At 42.4% G+C, this 22,888-nt stretch overlaps 1 protein-coding gene across 1 annotated transcript in view; it reads left to right on the forward strand.

The window, feature by feature from the left end:
• The window catches only part of WDR90 (WD repeat domain 90), a 1,773,335-nt gene that overhangs the window by 979,660 nt on the left and 770,787 nt on the right, over nt 1-22,888 (forward strand). The window lies entirely within an intron of this gene.

Genomic DNA, 22,888 nt, shown 5'->3' on the forward strand with positions numbered 1-22,888 from the left:
AATGAGAATGTCACTTCCACCTCAGAAGGTGCAGGACCTTCGTTCCCTCTTTCACTCCCTTCTCGCCTTGACTTATGACACAGCCAGGGAGTTCCTTTGGGTGCTGGGATTCATGGCTTCAACCATTCCCATGATGCCAACGGCAAAACTTTACATGAGGAAATTCCAGTGGTTCCACAGATCTGTGTGGATCCAGCATTCTCTCCCTCTAGAATACAAAGTCCCCCTCATTCCTTGTCTAAAGAGAGAACTGTTCTGGTGGATCCAACAGATAGACCTAAATCCAGGACTACCTCTGCATCCTCTCACCCCAGTACTAGAACTCTACACAGATGTATCAGATGTTGGCTAGGGGGCGGCCTTGGAAAAATTTACATTTCAGTGAATTTGGTCTCCCTCCCACAAAACAGAACACATCAGGATCAGGGAAATGCAAGCTTTGCTACTAGCTCTACATGCATTTCACCTTCTTCTTTGTCCCTGTCCTCTCCAGCTGTTCACAGACAACATGACTGTCCTTTGGTATGTAAACAAGGTGTGTGTGTGTGTGTGTGTGTGTGGGGGGGGATATCTCCTTTACAGTTTGGCTCTTCTGGTATGGGAATTTCTTTTCCAGTACCACATGACTATTCAGGCAGTGTACATTCCCTCTAACTGGAATCTCATGGCAGACTCCATGAGCAGGCCCTTGACTCAGTTTCACAACTGGATACTTCACAGGGATGTGATCCTGGACATAATGCACCAAAAGGTATTCCTCAAAAAGATTTACTTGCCTCCTCCCAGAACAGACAGCTTCCAAACTTTTGTGCCAGAGTCCCACTCCTCTGGTTTGGAAAGTAGATGCCCTCTCCTTTTCTTGGAAGAGGATGTTTCTGTATGCATTCCTTTTCTTTCCTCTAATCCCAAAGGTCATGTTCAAGATTCGACAGGATCAACCAATAATCTTGCTGATGACTCCCTTTTGGCCAAGATAGCAGTGTTTCCCCCTTCTGTATTTAGCCAAGGGCCATCACCACAAGTTATCTCACAGAGTTGACCTTCTCACACAAAAAGGATCCCTGATACATCCACAGCTGTCAGCACTACAGCTGACCCTGTGGGTGATAGGATTCTGATTCCTTTCAGGCACCTATTCTCTGAGGATGTGCTCAGTGTTTTACAGGAGGCCAGAAAACCCACTACTAGAAAATCTTACGTTTCCAAGTGGAAAACATTTTCACTCTGGTGTCTCTCTAAGAAGCAAGACCCACTGACAGTGGGAATCCCAATGGTTCTGTCTTATTTGTGTGAATTGCTCTCTGCTGGCTTGGCTTATTCTTCTGTCAAATTAAACGTCAGCTGTTTCTCCATGTCTGCCTCTGTCTCCACCTCTAGCATCCAGATTTGAAGTGAAACAATTCCTTAAGGGAGTCCTTCACATTAAGCCTCCAAGGATACCTATTCCTCCTCCTTGGACCTTAATTTTGTTCTAGAAAAATTGACTCTGGCCCACACATCTCAGCTTTACAGATTTTTGCAGACTGTCTAGATTTTTGCCTCATATTTTTGGTTTGTTTCTCACAAAATAGTGGTTTTCTGCGAAAACAATGGCAAATCGCTCAGGGTTGAAGTCAGAAAATAATGACAGACATTTGAGTTTCAGACTTCATACCCATCAGAAAATCCAACATGTTATTCTCTCAACTTTCCAAGTTTGTAAGAGCAATATTTAAAAAGTGTCCCTATTTTTGAGCCTTTGTCCCCCCATTTATAGTGTCCCAGTTATAGAATGCCTATTGCACTGGGCAAGTAGTGCCCTTAGTCAGGAGACATTCATACTGGGTGATTTTAATTTAGACTGGTTTGCATGTGATACAGATCACCCCATCCAACACATAAACTTGCATGGTTTTACACAAACTATTCAAGAACCTACCCGAATAGATAAAGCTAGTAAAAAGTAACCCACCTACGATTGGATATTATTAAATAACTCCTCTCACTCATTCCACTCAGGTTGTCTTCATGATGGTCTCAGTGACACCTACCCACATTTCTTATACGACAACACATATTTCCACCGAAACCTACTATGTTTAAACAACTCAGAAAAAAAAACATAACTTTAATCTTGACAACTTCCTAGCTGACCTACAAAGGTACAATTGGACTCCACACAAATACCTTGACCTAGATGATGCAGTGAACCACTTTAATAAATCTTTCTTAGATATATTAAATGCACATGCTCCTGTTAGAACCATCAGAGTAAAATCAAACTATGCCCTTTGGCTAAGCAGAGAGACTAGAGACCTTCTGAAAACTAGAGATAAAGCCTGGGAACTATAGCATAAGACTAACACAGTAGTTTCTAAGCAACAGCATCAAGAACTTAGAAATAAGGCAAAAAAATAAATAAATAGGATAAAATAAATTTCTGTCATAACATTCAAAACGGATATAAAAAAAAAAACTCAAATTTTGGCCAGCTATAAACTCAATCCTTCACACAGGAAAAAACATCCACAACAATTCCGATAGCATAGCTACCATTTTTAACAGACATTTTACTGAATCTGTAATTGCCCCTTCCAAACAGCAAACTCCTATTTCTGATACCAAACCAGCCAAGTCCAACTAGCAGTGCCTCATTCTCTTTCTCCCCAGTTCCTGCAGCCACTATAAAAAACTACTACAGAAACTAAAACCTACTACACTTGCCATAGATAACTTACCCAGTGAATACCTCAAAACTGCACCCGAATCTATAGCCTTCCCAGTATCGATCCTTATAAATAGATCCATTCTCAAAAACAAGGTCCCTCAACTGTGGAAAATTTCCCATGTAATCCCACTTCATAAAGGGGGCCAGTCCACAGAACTGACAAACTATCAGCCAATTGCTATTATTTCACCTCATTTTAAGCTACTTGAAAGATGTATTCATCTCCAGGTCATGAAATTCTTATCAACAAATAACCTTCTCGCAAGCGCTCAGCATGGGTTTCGTCCATCACATAGTACCACTACAGCCCTCCTATCCTTCACGAATACCGTAAACCATCACAGGAATAATAACAGCTTTGTATCTGCCATCTTTCTAGACCTATCAAAAGCTTTTGATATAGTCTCCTGTTCCAAACTAATAGATGTACTAACTGAACTGTCCTTTTCACCATCTGCCACAGCATGGTTTCATAACTGTTTACCTGGCAGTCAACAATCTGTTCTATGGCAGGGTGATCTATCTCCATGCCTTTTATTTATACATTGGTGTTCCCCAAGGATCTATCTTGGGCCCCCTCTTTTTCTCCCTCTTTACTAATAATTTACACACAGCTACACCACATGGTTCTATAATACAGTATGCAGATGATTCAACACTTACTGTGCTACCACTTCTCTGTCAACTCTTCATTCTCAAACACAGGAACTCTTACTTCTGTTGAAACATGGTTAGCCAATGCCCATCTAATCCTAAACCCAAACAAAACTAAATTATTACTCTTCCAACCTAACAAGACATCTATCTCATGCCCAACATTTAACTTAACAGCCAAAGATAATACTGTGATCTCCCCGACAACCCATACAGAGCTTCTTGGAGTGGAAATAGACAATACCCTAAAATTTGACTTACATGTTTTCCTAACTATAAAAAGTCCATAAGAAACTTGGAAGTCTATATAGGCACAAAAGGTTCCTACCCACAGTGGCCAAACTTACATTAGCACAAACCCTTCTGCTTTCCACTCATAATATGTCTCTCCAATTTTAACTAATCTAAGGAAAACTGACTTATCTAAGCTAAAAGCATGTTATAATAAAGTTGCTAAGTTTGCACCTGACTGCCCATATAGAACACATCATTGTACAGCTTTAAGGGTACTAGACTGGCTTGAGCTTCGCAACATTATTCTTTACAACCAACTCTCTCTAACTCACGAAATTGTAGCACAACCAACTAGAACCCCTGCACTACAAAATCTCATCTTTCAGTTCCAGCAGACCACTTCACTTCAAGAACTTACTCAACATCTCCAAGGCCAACAACACTGCAGGAGAATCTTTATTTTCCAGCTGTATATCTCATATATGGAACTTCATTCTCTCAGTCTCGTCCACTAACCACTTTAAGCCATCACTTAAAGCTTATCTAAAAAATAAGTGGCTATGTTCCTGTACTAACCCCTCATGAGTGCTCTGAAACATTACAGTATACCCAAAACATATCCAACTTCTCCCCTGGTGTTTAACCCTTGGTTCTTACCGATCTGTCTTAACCTTATATCGTGACATAAGTCATACCTACAAATAGAACTAGCTGTGTTCAAAGCCTAGGTTTTGTTGTCAAGCTGTAACAAATTTGTATGTTCTTATATATACTACATTTTGTTTACTTTATACTTTATTGATTATTGCAATGTGTGCATGAAAATTTACTGTTACTCATGGAGCTTTTCTCCCCAGGCCTCTGCTGAAAAAGGACCTGTGTCCAGTTGGACTTTCCTGGTAAACAAATGTTAAATATGTAAGTAAATAAATAAATTATTCATGGCTTGTCCAGCTTTCTTGCTCTGAGAGGTTGAGAGGTATGCCCTGTCCCCTTTTGAGCCTGCATCTTTGGCCTCTCTTAAACATTGCTCTTGGAAAACTATTTTATTAGTAGCCCTGACTTCAGCTAGAAGGGTGCTGGATCTGCAGGCCATTATAATTGTGTACCCCTTTCTTGGTTTTTCATAAGGACAGGGTGTCCTTGAGAACAAATCTTTCTTTTGTGCCAAAAGTGATTAACGAGTTATCCCTTAACCAGTCCATTCAATTACCTACCATCTTCCCTTCTTCCCAAAACCACAGTGAGAAGGTACTGCAGTCCTTAGATGTACATAGACAATTTTGATTTTATCTGGACAAGACTAAAGCCATCAGGAAATCTGATCAACTATTTGTGAACATTCATCCCAGGGCTCTGGATTTACCTGTTTCCAAGCAGACTATTTCTTCTTGGATTTCTAAGATTATTTCCCTTTGTTATATGCTCCATGGAAAGAGCCTGTCTTCACATGTGAAGACCCATTCTACCAGAGCTGTGGATTCCTCTAAGGCATTTTTCAAGGGCTTAGATAACAGCACCATCCTTGAAGCAGACAACTGGTCTTCTATTCATACCTTTACCAAACATTACAAACTGGATGGCATCTCCAGATCCAGAGCCGGATTTGCTAAAGCCATTCTACATGGCTTCATTGAGAGCTCCTCTGCTCCTTCCTCCTCCCTCTTGGCATGCTCCCTCAAGTTAAGGATAATTCAGCAAGTGAATGGAAGGACATAGAATAGTTGTGTAAAATCTTACCAAAACCATAGATGTTCTTTTCTTCAGTTCTGCAGTTTTCTATCTCACCTTGCTTCCCCCTGTCTATTTTGCGTGGATGTACTGACCATTCATATCCTTAGTCTGACATTCCTCCTGGGCATTCAGTTTTGAGGTTGGTACTTGCATACATTGTTTTTATGGCCTATGTCTGACTGCAGCCTACGTGCAATGTACCACGTACCCTTGAGAAGTGTAAGACTTTTGTATACTGGCTGATATTGGGTCGTCTTCTGGTGGGAGATCCCTCAGGTTAAGAATACTGCAGCAATGAAGAGAAGGACATCTATGGTTATGGTAAAATTTTACACAATTATTCTTTCTAGGGGTAGGAGATACATTGGGATAAAAATCATATCAGCTTGCTATATTTATCCATTGATGAAGGTTTAGTTCCTTTAATCAGGTGTCTGAGGAACCATTTTTCCTGCGAAGGAATAGGAGATTAGAGTGTGTCAGATCTTTTGTGGCTTGAATGACTGCACACGGATCCCAGTGGAGAAGTCTGCAAGAAACTTATTACAGAGAGAATGCTCCCAGGCTGTTCTGATAACTAAGATTTTTGAGGTCAATGTAGAACAGAGCATGTGTTGTGACTTAGCATTTCAAAGTGAGGGCACATGCATGTAAATAGAGAGCATGTCTAGGCAGCAGTGCCATTTTGAGTGAACAGCCAGTGTGTTAACATGTATGAGTGCAGTAGTCAATCTGTTTCTAAGTTTATTTAAGATTGTTACAAAGTCTCAGTCCTGATGTATGTGCATGTACTAAAGCTGCTTAAACCAAATCCACAGCTGTTCATTTGTTTTATCCTGACTGGACGAGTGACATGGTGTTAAAAGTAGCATAGCTGAATGACATGGTACCAGGAGTGGCGTATCTGAATGACATATTGTTAGACGTTTCATCCCAACCTGCTCAAATGATTTGAAAAGGTCAGAAATGAATTTTAGGTAAGAAAAAACTGACATAAATGATTTAGTTCAAAAGAAAACGATACGAAGCATTCGCAAAGCGCAAGACGCATTATTAATCAAACGAAGAGCACAAAATGCATTATTGATTAGACAAAATGTTCAAAACCATAATATTTAATACAATTATTCAAAATACTTAATGAGAGCCTTCAGAACTACTCATTTGCATAATGAGCATGTTAAAAATAAAACAAGCACAAGAAAAGTATAATGAGCATGATGGTCAAACGAGCATAATGAGTACAATAAAAGGGCAAAATAAACATGGAAAAGCAAAGTGCATTTTTTTAGTAAACTACCACATTTTTTTATATGAGCTACTATTTCATATTGATTAAAGCCTTTCAAAGTATAACTAGAGTTGTTCGAAGTATCTCAATGTGCAAAGTGTTTGCAGTCTGTGCTTTAATACAGTACTATTATTTCAGAGTTTACTGTGTGCAAAGTACAGTTATTTCACAAAGTGCAGTGAGAATATAGTCATTTTGAGGAGTTTCTTGTGCTGTGTACAATTCATTCGCAAACTGCAGTCATCAAAGTGTTTCTTACACTGATGAGTGGTTTCACAAAGTACAGTGATTTCAAAGTGTTTTTCTGATTATTTCGCAAAGTGCAGTTATTTTGGAGTGTCTGTTGTGCTGTTGAACATAATTGCAAGTTTCTGGCATAAACTTCTGATGTGTGTGTGTATGTTCGTACATAATTTCAAGGGTTTTATTACTGTGTGTTGGCATGGCAGAGGCATTTCACACACCCAGTCCACTTGTGTTTGATCATAATATTGCAGAGAATTGGAGAGTATTTGAGCAGGAATACAATATTTTCACACAAGTGGCTTATTCTGATAAAGATGCGCGTACAAGGGCATTTATTCTTCTTAATCTAGTGGGGTCAGAAGCCATTGAAAGGGTGTGTTCATTTGTGTATACACCAGCAGTATATGCAGGAGAAGGGGAAAGCTGTCATATTGTTGTACAAGCTGAATCAATGGGGACCCTGAGTGCTAGAAATGTAAATTTAGAGAAATGTGTAACCCCCCCAGACAAATGTTACATTGGCGAGGCACTTATTTTATGCAAGAGACCAAAAGCCAGGTGAAACTTTTGCTGTTTACATTACTAACTTGAGAGACAAAGCTAAAACATGCAGGTTTGGTGATCTGAATGATGAGCTGATAAAGGATAGGCTTGTGTGTGGTTTTAATAATGCTGCAGTGAGAAAGATTTTGCTTCAAGACAGTGATTTAATGTTGAGCAATGCCATAGAGATTTATCAAATACATGAGCTTACAGAAAGGCACACAGATATGCTTGCAAGTGATCAGAGCATGGTTTCAGCAGCCATGAGAGCAAATATATACAGCATGCAGCACGTGGTTAACAGTAACAGGCCTAAGCACATGCTAGCTGCAGTCCCTGCGAGATTTCCAGGGACAGCCTCGTACCTTTTCAGCAAGTTCTAAGACTAGCTCAGTAAAACAGACATGCTCACTGCAGCACAAAGGTAAGTCAGCAAAACCCAAGTCAAGTCTCATTGTTAAGTGTCATAATTGTGGTGCCAATCACGAGTCCGAAAGAGAAAAGTGCTTAGCATTTGGTCAGCAATGCCACAAGTATAAAAAATGGAACTACTTTCAAAAGCTTTTGTTAATTAAGCAAACCTCATTCATTTATTAAGAAAGGTCACTCAGAAAGCAAGTTGATCACATAGAAAGCTGCAACTCTACTTTCTATGTAGATGGTGTATCAGTGGTTGGTGAAAAGGTTAATACAGAAGATTTGTTGGCAAAATAAAAAAACGAAGTGTTTTGTACTGTTCTGATTAATGGTAAACACACAGAGCTCAAAGTGGACACTGGTTCAAAGTGCAATGTTATGTCAGCAGAAACATTTGCTAGAGTAAGAGCTGGTGAACAACTTAATTTGGCCAGTTGTGCGAAGCTTGTTGTTTATGGAGGTGAAGAGATTCAAACCGAAGACTCAGTAGTGCTTCCATGCTATTCAACTGGGAACAGTTACAGCTTACAATTTTAAGTAGTCAAGAGACCTGTATAGTCATTATTAGGGCTCAGAGACAGTTTCAAAATGAAACTGTTTTCTTTTACCAAAGAAGTCCATCATGTTAAGTACATGTCCTAGTTCGTTTCACTGATAATATTTTCTCAGAGTATGCTGACATTTTTGAAAACAAGCTAAATAAACTTCATTTGTGTATGCCATGAAATTAGACCTTGAGGTCAGTCCAGTGGTCAGACCAGTGAGAAGAGTTCTGATAACTATGCAGGACAGAGTCAAAGTCCATTTAGATAAAATGGTGTAGCAAAATGTGATTTGTCCAGTTACAGAACCAACTGAATGAGTGTATTCCATGTTAGTCACTCGTAAGAAAAGCTCAGATGAAATCAGAATATGTATTGACCCAAGAGACTTAAATCATTAAAGAGACCCCACCATCCTGTGTGTACAGTCGAAGAAGTTGCTACTCTCATGCCAAATGCCATGTTTTTTTCTGTCTTAGATGCGAAGAGCTCATTTTGTCAAGTAATTCTTCATCGCAAATCTTCACTATTGACTACATTCAGCATGCCATTTAGTAGATACAGATTTCTCAGAATGTCTTTTGGAATAAATTCTGCCATTTAAGTCTTTCAGCATGCAATGGAGCAAATTTTTTCAGGCTATCCATGTACTGTAATACTAAACAATTTGCTAGTTGGAGGCAATGGTGAAGCAGAGCATGACAGAAACCTCAGGAAAGTTCCGGGAAGAGCATATGAAGTGAGTCTAAAGCTCAATCCTCTGAAATATAAATTCTGGCTACCAGAAGTTACTTGTATTGGTCATTTATGACTAGATCCTTCTAAACAAATAGCCATTCTTGAGATGCCAGCTCTAGACAATGTCCAAGCCTTACAGCGTTTTCTTGGTAGGGTTAACTATTTGGGCAAGTTTATACCAGACGTCAGTGAATTATCAGTGCTGTGTTAGCAGTGTATTGAGAGAGCTGACATGCAAAAATATTACCTGGTCATAGTTGAAACAACACCAGAGAGTATTTGATGACCTGAAACAGAAAATTGTCAGTCCACCAACATTACGATACTATGATGTCCACAAATCAGTAGTTCTTTCCTGTGATGCTTCAAAGTTTGTTCTTGGTGCAGTTATTCTTCAGGAGGGCAGACCCAGTAGCCTATGCATCTGTAACTCTTTACCAAACTGAGATGCAGTATGCTCAAATTGAGAAGGAACTTTTGTGGCAATTGTGTTCGTATGTTTGAAGTTCCACGATGATATTTATGGCTGAGCTATCCAGATTGAGACTGATCAACCTCTAGATTACAAAAGTACAACTTCAAAATGGTCTATACAAAAGGCAAACTTCTTTATCTTGCTGATACCTTATCCAGATTGCCCAGAAATACCACAGAAAAGCTTGATAAAGAGAATTTTGACTTTGATGTCATGGAAGTGTGTAATTTTTCTACCACAAGACTTGAACTTAAAGATCATACAAAGACTGATCCAGTTTTGCAAAAGCTCACCTACTTCACCAATGTTGGATGTCCGTCAAAGCAATCTTGTGTACCAACAGAAGTGCAACCTTATTTTCCTTAAAGAGAAGAGATGTTGATGGAAGATGGTATAATTTTCAAAGGACTAAAGTTGTCGTTCCTACTTTCTTACAACATGAATACATCCAAATTTTGCATCATGGCCACCAAAGCTACCAAAAGACTGGCAAGAAGACTTGTATTTTGGCATTCTCTGTCAAAAGATATCAATAAAGTACTTTTGTCTTGTTCAGTATGCAATAGTACTAAACTGCATTTGCCAAAAGAGCCACTTCGGCTAAGCCCGATTCCTGAACTACCTTGGTCAACAATAGCCACTGATATATTCAAGTGGAATAGTCAACATGGTGCCAATTGACTCATATTCGATTGGTTCAGGATTGATCTGCTACCTAACCTAACGTCCAGTACTGTCATTACTAAGTTGAAACATCATTTCTCAGTCCATGGTAGTTCACACAGTGTTATTTCTGACAACGGTGCCCAGTTTACCAGTCAGCTTTTTCAGAAATTTGCAAAAGAGTGGGACTTTATCTACGTTACCAGTAGTCCTGAGTACCCGTAGTCAAACGGCCTAGCTGAACGTGCAGTACAAAGTGCAAAGCAAGTATTAGAGAGGTCAAAGTGTGACAATTTACTTGTCTTACCTGCTCAGAGACTTCTGTCTAGGCAAACCAGCACAATCTTGCCTATCAGTTCCAGTTTATTGGTGGCTAATGCTAAAAACACCAGAGCAATCAAAGCCCCACTATTCAAAAAGTGTTCATTTCAGAAGTCCAACAGTGATAAAATGAGCAGATTTCTTCGTCTGTTGAAAGGAGGAGAGATGGTGCAAACGGCGAAAAGTTTTGATCTAATTAGTCAAGTGAGAGGTTTATGTGCCAAGCCGAGATTGATCGTAGTAGAATCTGAGGGTACAGAATACAGAAGAAATCGCAGACATCTTCTGGTGTCTGAATCGATATCGCAGCATAGTACCTGTTATACAGACTCTAGATCTCAGCGCATTCCAGACAATGTTCCCATTGAGGGACATGTCTCCATACCTACTCCCATTCCTGATGATGTCCCAGATGTCCCTGAAGTTGAACATTCATTAATCAGTTCCTGTTGCTAAACCCAGTCCTAATTTTTATGTCACATGATCAGGTCGTATTTGCAGACCTAGAGTAAAATCCACAGCAACCTGAACATGATTGTTTCGTTTGTAATTAGTTCTGTATAATTGCAAGTCAAAGGATTATTTCTGTACAACTGCATGTCAGTGATTGTTGTCATTATTACTGTGCATGACTTGTTTCTCAAATAGGGGGGATGTAGAACAGAATGTGTGTTGTGACTTAAGATGCATTTCAAAGTGAGGGCATGTGCTTATAAACAGAGAGCATGTGCAGGCAGCAGTGCCATTTTGAGTGAACAGCCAGAGTGTTAACATGTACGAGTGCAGTAGTCAGTCAGTTTATAGGTTTATTTAAGTCTGTTACTTAGCCCCACTCCTGCAATCCTGATGTGTTTATATGTAATAAAGCTGCTTGAACTGAACCCACAACTGTTCGTCTGTTTTATCCTGACTGGATAAGCAATTGTAGGGGAAACTACCTTCACAAAGAGACCAATCACGTTTGGAGTCTCATAGGGCACAGTATTGGGACCTCTTCTGTTTGGCATATACTTCATTCAAATAAAGGCAAACACCAAGGATCTCTGGCTGACAAAGTTTGAGGATGACTGCAAGTTAGGAGTGACTACTGAATCCTCATATCACTCAGTCTGCAGGAAGGCTTGTCCCAAACAAATAACTGTTGACAGAGCTGTGAACTAAAACTAAATGACAAAAAAGTGCATTATTGTATCCTTTGGGAAACCCACTATCCCGGCAGATTATGACATTGGCATTATGCTCCTACCTAAGAGTCTTTCCTCGGAGATTGGAAACGTATGTGGACAGTAACCTTAAATTTGTCCGAGTCCACAGTGGTAGGAAAGTCCTTCTATACAGAGCAGCTTATAAGCAAAGGAATAGTCTCCAGGTCCAGGTATGTAATTATTCCACCTTTCTCTGCTCTCATCAGGGCAGTCATTTAGTACTGTCCCTGCTTTGGTATGTATCTGGTAAGGCATTTGCAATAACTCAAACGCCCACAGAGGTTCCTCACAAAGAGTGGTCCTAAAACAGAAGTCCTACATGGACCGCTTCAGAGTACTATACCAATATTCGGTGTCCTGCAAACTGCTAAAATGGGACCTGTGTCTGGTTCCTAGGGCATCGTCTGACCCTGTACTGATGGACTTAGTGTACATCCACAAGTCAGTTGGCATCAGAAATACTTTTTCTAGGGATATAATCCTCTTCTGTAACTTAAACAGAACAGTTTGTAGAGAAGCATAGTTTTGTCAACGGATCGGATGATGTCAATTTTCTTTGTTCCTGAGAAATGGGATCGGAGCTCCTCCCTCTACCTGTAATGCTTTATTCTCTCCCCAACTCCTCAGATCTCATTTGCCACCATCATGGTAAGACGGAGGTTCCATTGATGTTCATCGTGTTTCACTGTTGCAGTCATGACTGTAGGGTTCTCCCCTGCCGGCAGGCAGTCCTCGGTCAGCCAGAATCCCAAAGTCTGGGTCCAGCGTTGGCTGTTCAACCATGCTCCCTGACGTCAGAGCTCCAGGAGTACAAAGCTGACAGCCGACGCCATCTTCTCCAGTCTTTCTTGCCATGCGGTGATAGCAGTTCGCAAGTGCCGGTCAGCTGACTCCTGATGATTTTTTCTGATAAACTTCAGTCCGAAGACTTTCTTCTCCACTCAAAGCTAAGTACCCCGTTGGGGAAACTTTTTCTTGCTCCAGTCCGATGTCAGAAAAAGTTAATAATTGTATTTCATGTGGGAAGCAAATACCTCATAAGGATTTTCATTCTTACTGTATTCCTTGCTTAGGCCCTGACCATGACGTAGCTAGTTGTCGGTTTTGTGCTAGATTCAATCAGCATTACAATTAAACGAAGGTACGATTTTGCTTTTCATTACTTCGGTAGGTGCTTTAACTACAAAATGTTGTCGGATACGGTTCCGGCTACCGGAGTTCACAAACGTCGCAAAGATAAAGACAGGCCTCCGAGGTCCAAATCTGATAGCGCACAAGCGGAGCCAGCTTCAGGTTCGGCCGTCGTCAGTGAGGCGCTTTTGCAGCCCCTGTCGGCCATTTCAGAACCGATGGCCGAAACGGACTCTCATGAGGAGCCAACCAGGCCTTTAAATATTTCTATTGCAGGACCTTCGGACAATGCTCCTTCGGATGGGTCCGGAGCCGCTGTGCAGGTACCGGTTTCCGAAGGGGTTTTCAGGCCTACTCAGCTTCTAATAAAGGCAAAGCCAAAGACAAAGGCAAAGACTCCTTCTAAATCAAAGACTGCAACACAGGCCTCTTCTGAACCGGCTCCCAAGTCACAGAAACAGTTACTCAAGATGGCGGAGGATTTACTTACTATGATTAGGGGTTCTCATCCCCCTCCAGATAAAAGGCCAAGGCAGGATGTTTATTATGATTCCTCTGATCAGGCTTCTGTTTCTTCAGTTTCTTCTTCTGACCAGGAATATTCTTTCCCTCCTTATGAGGATTCTGATGCTGAGGAATCCATTCCTTCAGCTTCTCCCCCTGAGGATTTCTCTTTTGGGGAAACTTTGCATGAAATGAGGGAACATTTCCACTGGGAAGGACAGGAGTATTCGGAATCTAAGAAAAGACTAAGGGATTTTCTTCTTCTCCCCCAACATAGACCCCTGGCTATTCCTCCTGTTTTGGATATTGTGGATGATGGTTTTTCGGAGGCTAACTTAACCCCTGACTCTTTTCCTCCTGCTCCTGTTAAGCCTGATAGATATTACAGGGTTCCTGATTCCCACCAGTTTTTATACAAGAACCCTTCTGCTGACCCTGAAACCATTTCTCAGGGTCCTAAGGGAGTTAAGGCCGCTTCTGCCAAAAATCCCATTCCCACTGAAAAGGATTCTATATCTTTAGAAAGATGGGGCAAAAAATTGTACACTTCTGCTACTTTGTCCATTAGGGCTTTAAACTGTCAGTTTCATATGCTGAAATACCAGCAATTTCTCTTGTCTGTTTTAAAACAAAAGCTTACTTCCATTTCTACCTGTGCAGATGATAAGGAATTACATGACTTATTGCATGCCAATGAACAGGTTGGGAAGCATGGTTTACACTGTGGATTTGATGCCTTGGAGGCTTCTTGTAGGGCTGCTGCCTCCGGCACAGTCATTAGAAGGCATGCATGGCTAAAGGAACAAAATTTGCCAGAACAAGTAAAAGCTAAATTATTGGATGCTCCTGTTCAGCATAATGTTTTGTTTGGATCAAAAGCTGAAGAGGTGATTAAAAAGATGGAGGATAAGGCGAAATCCATGCAAACAGCTAAAGATTTCTTACAAGTACAGCCACCAAGATTTAGCAGGAATTGGCCTTCTAAAAATTGGTCCTTTCCCACTTCAGACAGGCCTCAGAGGGGTAGATATAGACGCTCCAGAGGAAGGCCTCAAACACAAGCTTCTTATAGACCAAGAGTGGACTGCTTCCACCCCTAGGGGAGGAGAGGACAGGTCACAAACTCATAGGAAACAAACTCAATGACTCCCTCTGTTGGGCTGCAGGAACTTCTTGCCTGGAAGCCCCTCTCGGAGGAAAACTCTCTCTTTTTTTATCAAAATTGGACTCCTATAACCCAAGACAAGTGGGTTCTGGATGTGGTTTTAAGAGGTTACAAATTCCATTTTCATACCCTGCCAAGGCCAAGCGGATGGCCAGACCTTCCAAAACATCAATGGACAGAGGCCTTAAACCAGGTGGAAGCTCTTTTGGCCATGAACGCCATAGAACCGGTTCCACTTTCAGTGATGGGACAGGGTTTTTACTCAAGGCTCTTTCTAGTCCCCAGGAAGCAAAACTCATGGAGACCCATTCTGGATCTGTCAGTCTTGAACACCTTTCTAGAGATTCCAAAATTCAAGATGCTTACTCTACAGCAGCTACTTCCAGTGCTGTCCAAAGATGCATGGATGGTAACTTTGGATTTAAAGGAGGCATATTTATACATTCCCATCAGGCAGGAACGCAGAAAATATCTCGGGTTCAAGGCCGGATCGAGGTACTTTCAATTCTCTGTGCTGCCCTTTGGATTGTCTACTGCGCCCAGGGTCTTCACCAAATGCCTGGCTCCAGTAGTAGCTCACTGCAGACTCAAGGAAATTCAAATTTACCCTTATCTGGACAATTGTCTAATTCAGGCAGACAGCAAGGATGTCTTACTCCAGCATCTAGAATTTGTACAGAACCTCCTCAAGTTCCTGGGATTTTCTGTAAACATAAAAAAGTCAAATTTGACACCCCCACAACAGATAACTTTTCTGGGTGCTCTTCTAAACACCACAACCCAGATGGCATTTCTGACATCCGAAAAACAATTACAGCTGGCTTCAACTTTCAAGACCTTGGCAACTTTAACTCAGCTATCTGCAAGGAGATTCCTGCAGGCTTTGGGTTACATGGCCTCCTGCATCCTTCTCATACCATATGCAAGACTACACATGAGGAAAATACAGTGGTACCTAAAAAGTGTATGGTCTCAGCATTGCCACAGTTTAGACATACTGATCTCCGTCCTGCCTTGCCTTCAAAAGGAATTTCTTTGGTGGTCCAGGGCATGTACTCTAAACAAAGGGAAACCCTTCTGTCTTCCTCCTGCCACTCAGATTCTAACCACGGACGCCTCGGATTATGCTTGGGGAGCCCATTTTCAGGGAAACTGTCTGCAGGACCTTTGGACAAAGGATCAGAAGCACCTGCATATCAATTTAAAGGAAATGTTAGCCGTTCAGAAAGCTCTAATGGCCTTCAGGAATCTTCTACAACCAGGACAACTACTAATACGGACAGACAACACCACAGTTATGTGGTACATAAACAAGCAAGGGGGATCTCATTCCTACCCTCTTTGCAGACTAGCCATGGATCTATGGAATACAGCTCTAGCTTGCAATCTGGACCTTCAAGCTCAGTTTCTACCAGGGAAGCAAAACTTCCTGGCAGACAGTCTGAGCAGAAACCTTTCGGATCCACACGAGTGGATGCTGGACACCAAAATATTCAGGATGATAACAGCAGTCTGGGGATGTCCTCACATAGACCTCTTTGCATCCCATCTCAGTCATCAACTACAAAATCTTTGCACCAGGACTTTCCACGAAGAAGCTTGGAAAGTGGATGCCCTATCATTCAGTTGGAGGAACCTCTCGGGATATGCTTTTCCGCCTCTTCCTCTTCTTCCACGGGTATTATTAAAGATAAAACAGGACAAGCCCAAGATGATGATCTTGCTGGCCCCAAATTGGCCTCGACAGTTTTGGTACCCAACTCTAAAAAAACTATGTCTGGAGCCCCCTTGGATTTTACCTCAGTCTCCGAACCTTCTGTTCCAACATCAGGGTCAGGTTCTACACTCTCATGTCAGAACTCTCAGCCTGGCGGCCTGGTTAATCCAGGGCCTTTGATTTCTTCTTTCCTACCCAAGCAGGTTATGGATGTCATTTTAGAAGCCAGATGTCCTAGCACTAAAAAATCTTATGCAGGAAAATGGAAAAGATTTTGTTCCTGGATGCAGGCTCAGGATTCTGATCCTCTTCTTCCAAACATTCCTTTAATTTTACTTTACTTGACAGATCTCTTACATAAGGGTCTCTCTTTCTCTTCCATTAAGATACATGCCTCTGCTATTTCTGCTCATTATAATACAGACCCTCCAATCTTTTCCCACCAGCTCATGAGACAGTTTCTCAGAGGAGCTAAGAACTTAAGACCTCCTAGATCTCCTCCCATTCCTGCTTGGGATCTCAACTATGTTTTGGAAAAACTAACCTTGCCTCCTTTTGAGCCTGCTGCCTCTTCTGACATCAAGTTTTTATCTTGGAAGACAGCTATCCTGTTAGCCCTAACCTCTCCCAGGAGAGTTTCAGAGTTACAAGCTCTTATGGCTGTGGAACCTTATATTATTTTTCATCAAGACAGGGTGTCTTTGCAGACTAATCCTACCTTCATGCCTAAGGTGGTTTCCAAAGTGGCCTTAAATCAAACTATCCACTTGCCAACTTTTTCCCCACTCCTCAAAATAAAGGGGAAAGGATCTTACATTCCTTGGATGTACACAGACAACTACGTTTTTACCTGGACAGAACCAAGGACATCAGAAAATCAGAACAATTGTTTGTTTCTTATGCTTCAAGTTCCCAAGGTAAAGCCATTTCAAAACAGACCATTTCTAAATGGATTGTTCATGGAATCAGATTTTGTTATTCACACCATGGAAAGCAAATCCCAGGGAGTATACAGACTCATTCCACCAGAGCTGCTGCCACTTCTGCGGCTTTCCTCAGGGGAGTTCCTACCAAAGACATTTTGGAAGCTGCAACTTGGAGTTCAGTGCATACATTTCTAAGCACTACAATTTACCTCTCTACTCTAAGTCTAGGGCAGGCTTTGCCTCTGCAGTCTTGCAGGGCCTTTTAGCCGCCCCTTCTTCTTTATGACCACCTCCCTTTCTTTCAGCTTTGGGATTCTACCCTACAGTCATGACTGCAACAGTGAAACACGATGAACATAGTACAGTTGTGTACACCTACCATAAATGTAGATGTTCGAGTGTCTTCACTGTTGCAGTCTGGGTTTCCCTCCCTCCTGTCCCCTCTTATTTTTGCTTTTGTGTGGTTCCTTTTTTCACCATTCTTCTGAGGTGTATTTGCAAAGGATATGGGACCTTTCTCATTTTGGGACTCTTGACATCTGGGGCAAGAAAAACTGGAGAAGATGGCGTCAGCTGTCAGCTTTGTACTCCTGGCGCTCTGACGTCAGGGAGCATGGTTGAACAGCCGACGCCGGACCCAGACTTTGGGATTCTGGCCGACCGAGGACTGCCTGCCGGCAGGGGAGAACCCTACAATCATGACTGCAACAGTGAAGACACTTGAACATCTACATTTATGGTAGGTGTACACAACTGTACTTTTGAGCTCTGTAAGCAATATTTCATTATTATAACTCAGTTTCTTCCTTAAACTTCTACCTTTTTTTTCTCTTAGAAATTTGTAGCTGTTCTGTCAGTTTCCTCCCTCTGCAGGTTTTGGTGGCATTAGGTCTCGCTTCCTAAGTTTTTCCTCCTCTTAACGTCTTCTCGTAGTAATAGTTTCATTATTGGTACATCTGTTTTGCTCCTATTAAGTATTTTTTTCTTTCCTCTTCCAGTTTGTTGTGAAAAAAAAATGTTTTTGGTTAACACTGTGTTTATAACTAAATTTTTCTTATAGGTTACACTGCCTTTCTTTTCTCATTGATATGGCAGAGAAACCTACTGGCTTCAAAATGTGTTCTTGTGGGCATAAGATTCTAAACTCAGATGCCCACAAGAAGTGTGTCTATTTCTTGGGAGCTGAACATCTTAATTCTTCTTGCCCTACTTGCACCACCATCAGTCCAAGGGCTTTGTCGGACAGGCACAATAAATTAATATTAAAAGGCTTGCTACCTGCTTCCTCTGGGGCTTCAACCCCCCCCCCCCAAAGCACTTAAACAGATTTCCGTGATCTGTAGGAAGAGATCTCCTCAAAAGTCCTCAAGAGCTTCTTTGGAGCTGCTAAAAAAGGTCAGAAAATTTTCGGATCCAACCTCCTCAGATCTGAAACCTGTGGGGACATCTTTGGATCCAAAGTCTTCTTCAGATCCTACAGAGTTGGCTCTTATTGCCTCTTCCCCTTTACATTCTGCGTCCTTCTTGGATCCTAAGTCATTGGATCCAATAACCAGTTCAACACGCAGAAGTTGTATTCCAGAGTACATTCTGAATCACTGTTTCTCCCTCCATACCCACTCAGCTTTTTCAGACTCTGAGGAAGGACTCTAGACCCTCATCCACAATGTCTTCCACGTCTTCGAGGAGCTTGACAGAGGTAGATGTGGATAGGATGATGTGGAAACTTCACAGGGCTTAGATCCAGATGGGGGTCCTGCCAGCTCTGTCTGCTCATGGATCTGTGAGTGCACCTTCTATAGCCATTCTCTTTCCTTCTCCGAACTGACAAGTGGTTTTGGAGTCCCAAGATACAAAATCCCCAAGAGGTTTGGCATGGGATCCTAGGAAAGTACCCTCTTCTACACCAGTGGTGTCCCTGACCGATTCTGCTCTGATCCCCTCAGATTAGAGCAGATCTCGGATCCAAGGGTTTGGCGCTGGGTCTGAAGGGGTTGGTATCAGCCCCAACTTTGTTGCATCTATCCTTTCCCCTCAGAGCCTTGGCCCTGGACAGCTTGGATCTGATTCTCTCTATGAGGCTTGGACCCAGAGGCAGACCTGACCTTCTATCCTCTTGAGGTTTCATCTCCTAGGAGGATGGGATAGGTTTCCCCTGATGCATGAGCATTCAAGGTGGAATAAAGGGCTTTCTCTCTGCACAGAGAACTGTCCTCTTTTATCTGGGATTCCACTCATCTCCCATCTTTGGTCCCAAGCTCTGAGCCCATCAGACCTGTTCCACAGGGACAGCCAGTTCTGGAAAATCTCCAGACAGTTCCCTGAGAGGAGTTTTCCCCTTCTTCTAATACCTGTCCCGGTCACCCCACAGAGGATGTCCCTCAGAAGAGGGTGTGTAAGAGGAGGCAAGTAGACTCTCCCATGAAATCTCTCACAGAAGACACTGATTTTGATGAGGGAGAAGGATCCCCCAGATCACCACCCGATGACATCTCCTTTGGAGATTGCCTCAAAACTGTCAAACAGAAGGGTGGTTATTCTTCTCAGTCTCTTCCTGAAGAATCAATATTTCTGGAGGCGCTTGATTCTGGACCATCTAAATCTTGGGTGACTTCCCCAGTGGAAGAACTAATTTACTTGGTTTTCTGCCGGGCTTGGAAGTAACCACACACTGTCAAACATATCCCCAAGTGCCTGGACAAATTTCTAGTCCCTCCTGCTGATAGACCCCACTGGAGCAAGGGAGTCCCAGTTAATGCTATAATGATGGGGCCAGCCACCAAATAGTAATAGCTGGCTGAACAAAGATCCTATGTCCATCCACCGAATAGGGAGTCCATAGCGATAGACAGATTTGGGAAGCAAGTGTATGCCTCAGCTGCTTTCACTCTGAGATTGTTAAACTACTTGGCACACTTCAGTCAACAACAGAGAGATTTGACAAAAGAACCATTAAATACTCTCCCAGAGTCCATGTTTGTGGAGGATCTCGAAAAGATTTCCTCACAACTGGTCACTGTGCTGTCTATTTCTAATGCATTAATGTGGCTGACCTCCCATGCAGTGGAAGGTGCCTCACAAATGACCGGTCAGGCATAGCCCTTAGACATGCTTAGATGCGGCTATGCGATTTTGTGGAGCCCTTTAAGATATCCTTTGTCATTGCCCCTTTTGATGGCTCTTCCTTGGTCATGCCATCAGTTAAAGACATGCGTACCCACAGCAAATAAGAAGGAAAGACACTGTCTGCCATAGGGATCATGTTTTCTACCCCTCAGCAGACCTTCTCTAGAAACCAACGAGGTGGTAAGATGATGTGGTTCCGAAAATCTCAGAGATATTTCCATGATTAGCACAGGGATAATTCCTCCAGAGGCAGAGGAGGAGATTTGAATGGAAGACACCCTAGAGACAGAGGGGGCCCGCAGAATCAGAGCTTCAGAGATTCCTTCTCTGGTATGCCCTATCCGCGCTCTTGAAGTATTGCCTGACTGTCCACCTCTGGAGACAGTCAGGCATTTCTCTTTGCACTTAGACCCCTGGACAGATAACATAAAAAATTCATGGGTGAAAAGAATCATATCCAGAGGCTACTGCATACCATTTTCCCTTCCTCCTCCTGTCCAGAAGAGGAAACCTCCCGGTGTTCCACCCAGTCATATGGAAGATGCAGCACAAGTAATACAAAAGCTGCTTCAGAAAAGAGTCATCCATGAGGTCCCACCCGACCAGACAGGATTCAGAACTTACTCTTGGGGACCTGAGACCTCTTTTGGATCTGAGCAATTTGAACCAATATGTAAGGAAGACCGAGTTCCAAATGGTTACTTTTCAGTCCATCTTGCTTCTTCTGCACAAGGATGATTGGATGTGGTCTACAGAGTTCCAGGATGCGTACTATCACACAGAAGTAAACAGGTGATCCAAGAGATATCTATGCTTTTGGCTGGGAGCCAGCCATTACCAATTCAGAGTATTGTCCTTTGGACTCACCACAGCCTCCAGGATGTTTACCAAATGCATGGCCGGTGTGGCAGCTCACTTGAGACTGAAGGGAGTCCAGGTGTTAACATATCTCGACAATTGGGTTCTCAGCACTCCATCCAACCGACTTTTACAAACCTTGCTACAGGTTTCCAACACTTTAGGCATGTCAACAAATGCCAAGTCAAATCTAGTCCCAGTAGAGACCCTGGAATGTAAAGGGATTCTCTTGAATACTACAACTCAGGTGGTGTCCTTACCTCTACATTGCATCACATCCTTGATGCATCAGGTTTGGGCTATAGTATCTCAGCCGTCTCCTCTGGCAAGATTAGTGCTACAAGCTCTTGGATTAATATCAGCTGCCATACTTCCAGTCCCTCTATCAAGATTCTTTACTTGAATCCTTCTGTGGATATTGTAGGTACAGTGGTCCATGCTTTATCAGCCCCTGTCATTCCCCATAAGACTCACCCCAATCTGCAAAGATCATATTCGTTGATAGATTCAGTCCGATGGCCTGTTTCTGGGCAAACTGTTATCCTTTCACCCCCAGTTGCCACAGTGACCACAGACTCTTCCTAGCTGGGGTGCGTGGGAGGCATTTCTTGGGAAGCTGCACATCCATGTCCCAGAGGTGAGAGCAGTACTTCTAGTGCTGCAAGCATTTCAAACGTTCTCCCTGTAGGGACTATTGCAAGTCAAACAAACATGTCAGTAGTCTGATACATCAACAAGCGAGGAGGAACCTGATCTTGCCCGCTCTGCAGAGAGACCATGAGGGTTTGGGAATGAGTGATCACTTCAGACCACTTTCTCATTCCAATGCACATCCCAGGAAAAACAAAAGCAATAGCAGACAGGCTCAGCAGGTCCATTCTGATGCCTCCCGAGTGGTCCCACAATTAATCTGTAGCAAATATCTTCAGCTGTTTGGGCCAGCCTTGCTGCGATATATTTGCTTCTTCTCTCAATAAGTGCAACAAGTATTTTGCTCTTATCCCCCCTCTGTGGGAGTTGCTGAGAGATGCTCTGATTCACAATTGGCCCATGGGTCTCCTGTATGCTTACCGTCCTCTTCCACTGATTCCAAAGTTCTTACAGAAAGCAATCAGGCTGCAGAGCTCAGTCATCCTCATTGCCCCCTTCTGGCCTCGATGGGTGTGGTTCTCCTTCCTCACTTGAAATATCTTCTATGGATACTGGAACCCCCCTTAGGATCTTCTGTCTCATCCAAGAATTCAGCACCCCAATCTCCACACCCTCAAACTAACCTCATGGTTTCTCCACTTCCAGTAATAGTTACAGTCCAGGCTTGCTTCTCCGGTTTGTGAGATTATCTTAGCCACCCAGAAGGCTTATGCCAAGAAAGTCTACAGAAGCAAATGGAAAAGATTTTCTGTTTGGGCTGCCAACCAGAATATCGACCCTTTTTCAGCTCCTTATTTCAGCCTTTCTTCTTTTGGACAAATCTTTTTAAAGAAGGGGCTATTTTTTCTACTGCTAAACTTCAGTTGGCAGTGATTTCTAATTTCCGCTCTGGAAACAAATCCTTTTCTCTGGTTTGGCCAGATTGTTTATAGCCTTCATGAAGAGCGTCTTTCTCCTCAGACTTGCAATAAAGGACCCCTGTCCTCCTTGGAACCTTACTGTCGTCCTTCAGGGTTTAACTCAGAAAACCCTTTGAGCCA

Source organism: Protopterus annectens, chromosome 8.part0, assembly GCF_019279795.1.
Source record: "Protopterus annectens isolate FY-2018-M chromosome 8.part0, PAN1.0, whole genome shotgun sequence".
NCBI classification, from domain to species: Eukaryota; Metazoa; Chordata; order Ceratodontiformes; family Protopteridae; genus Protopterus; species Protopterus annectens.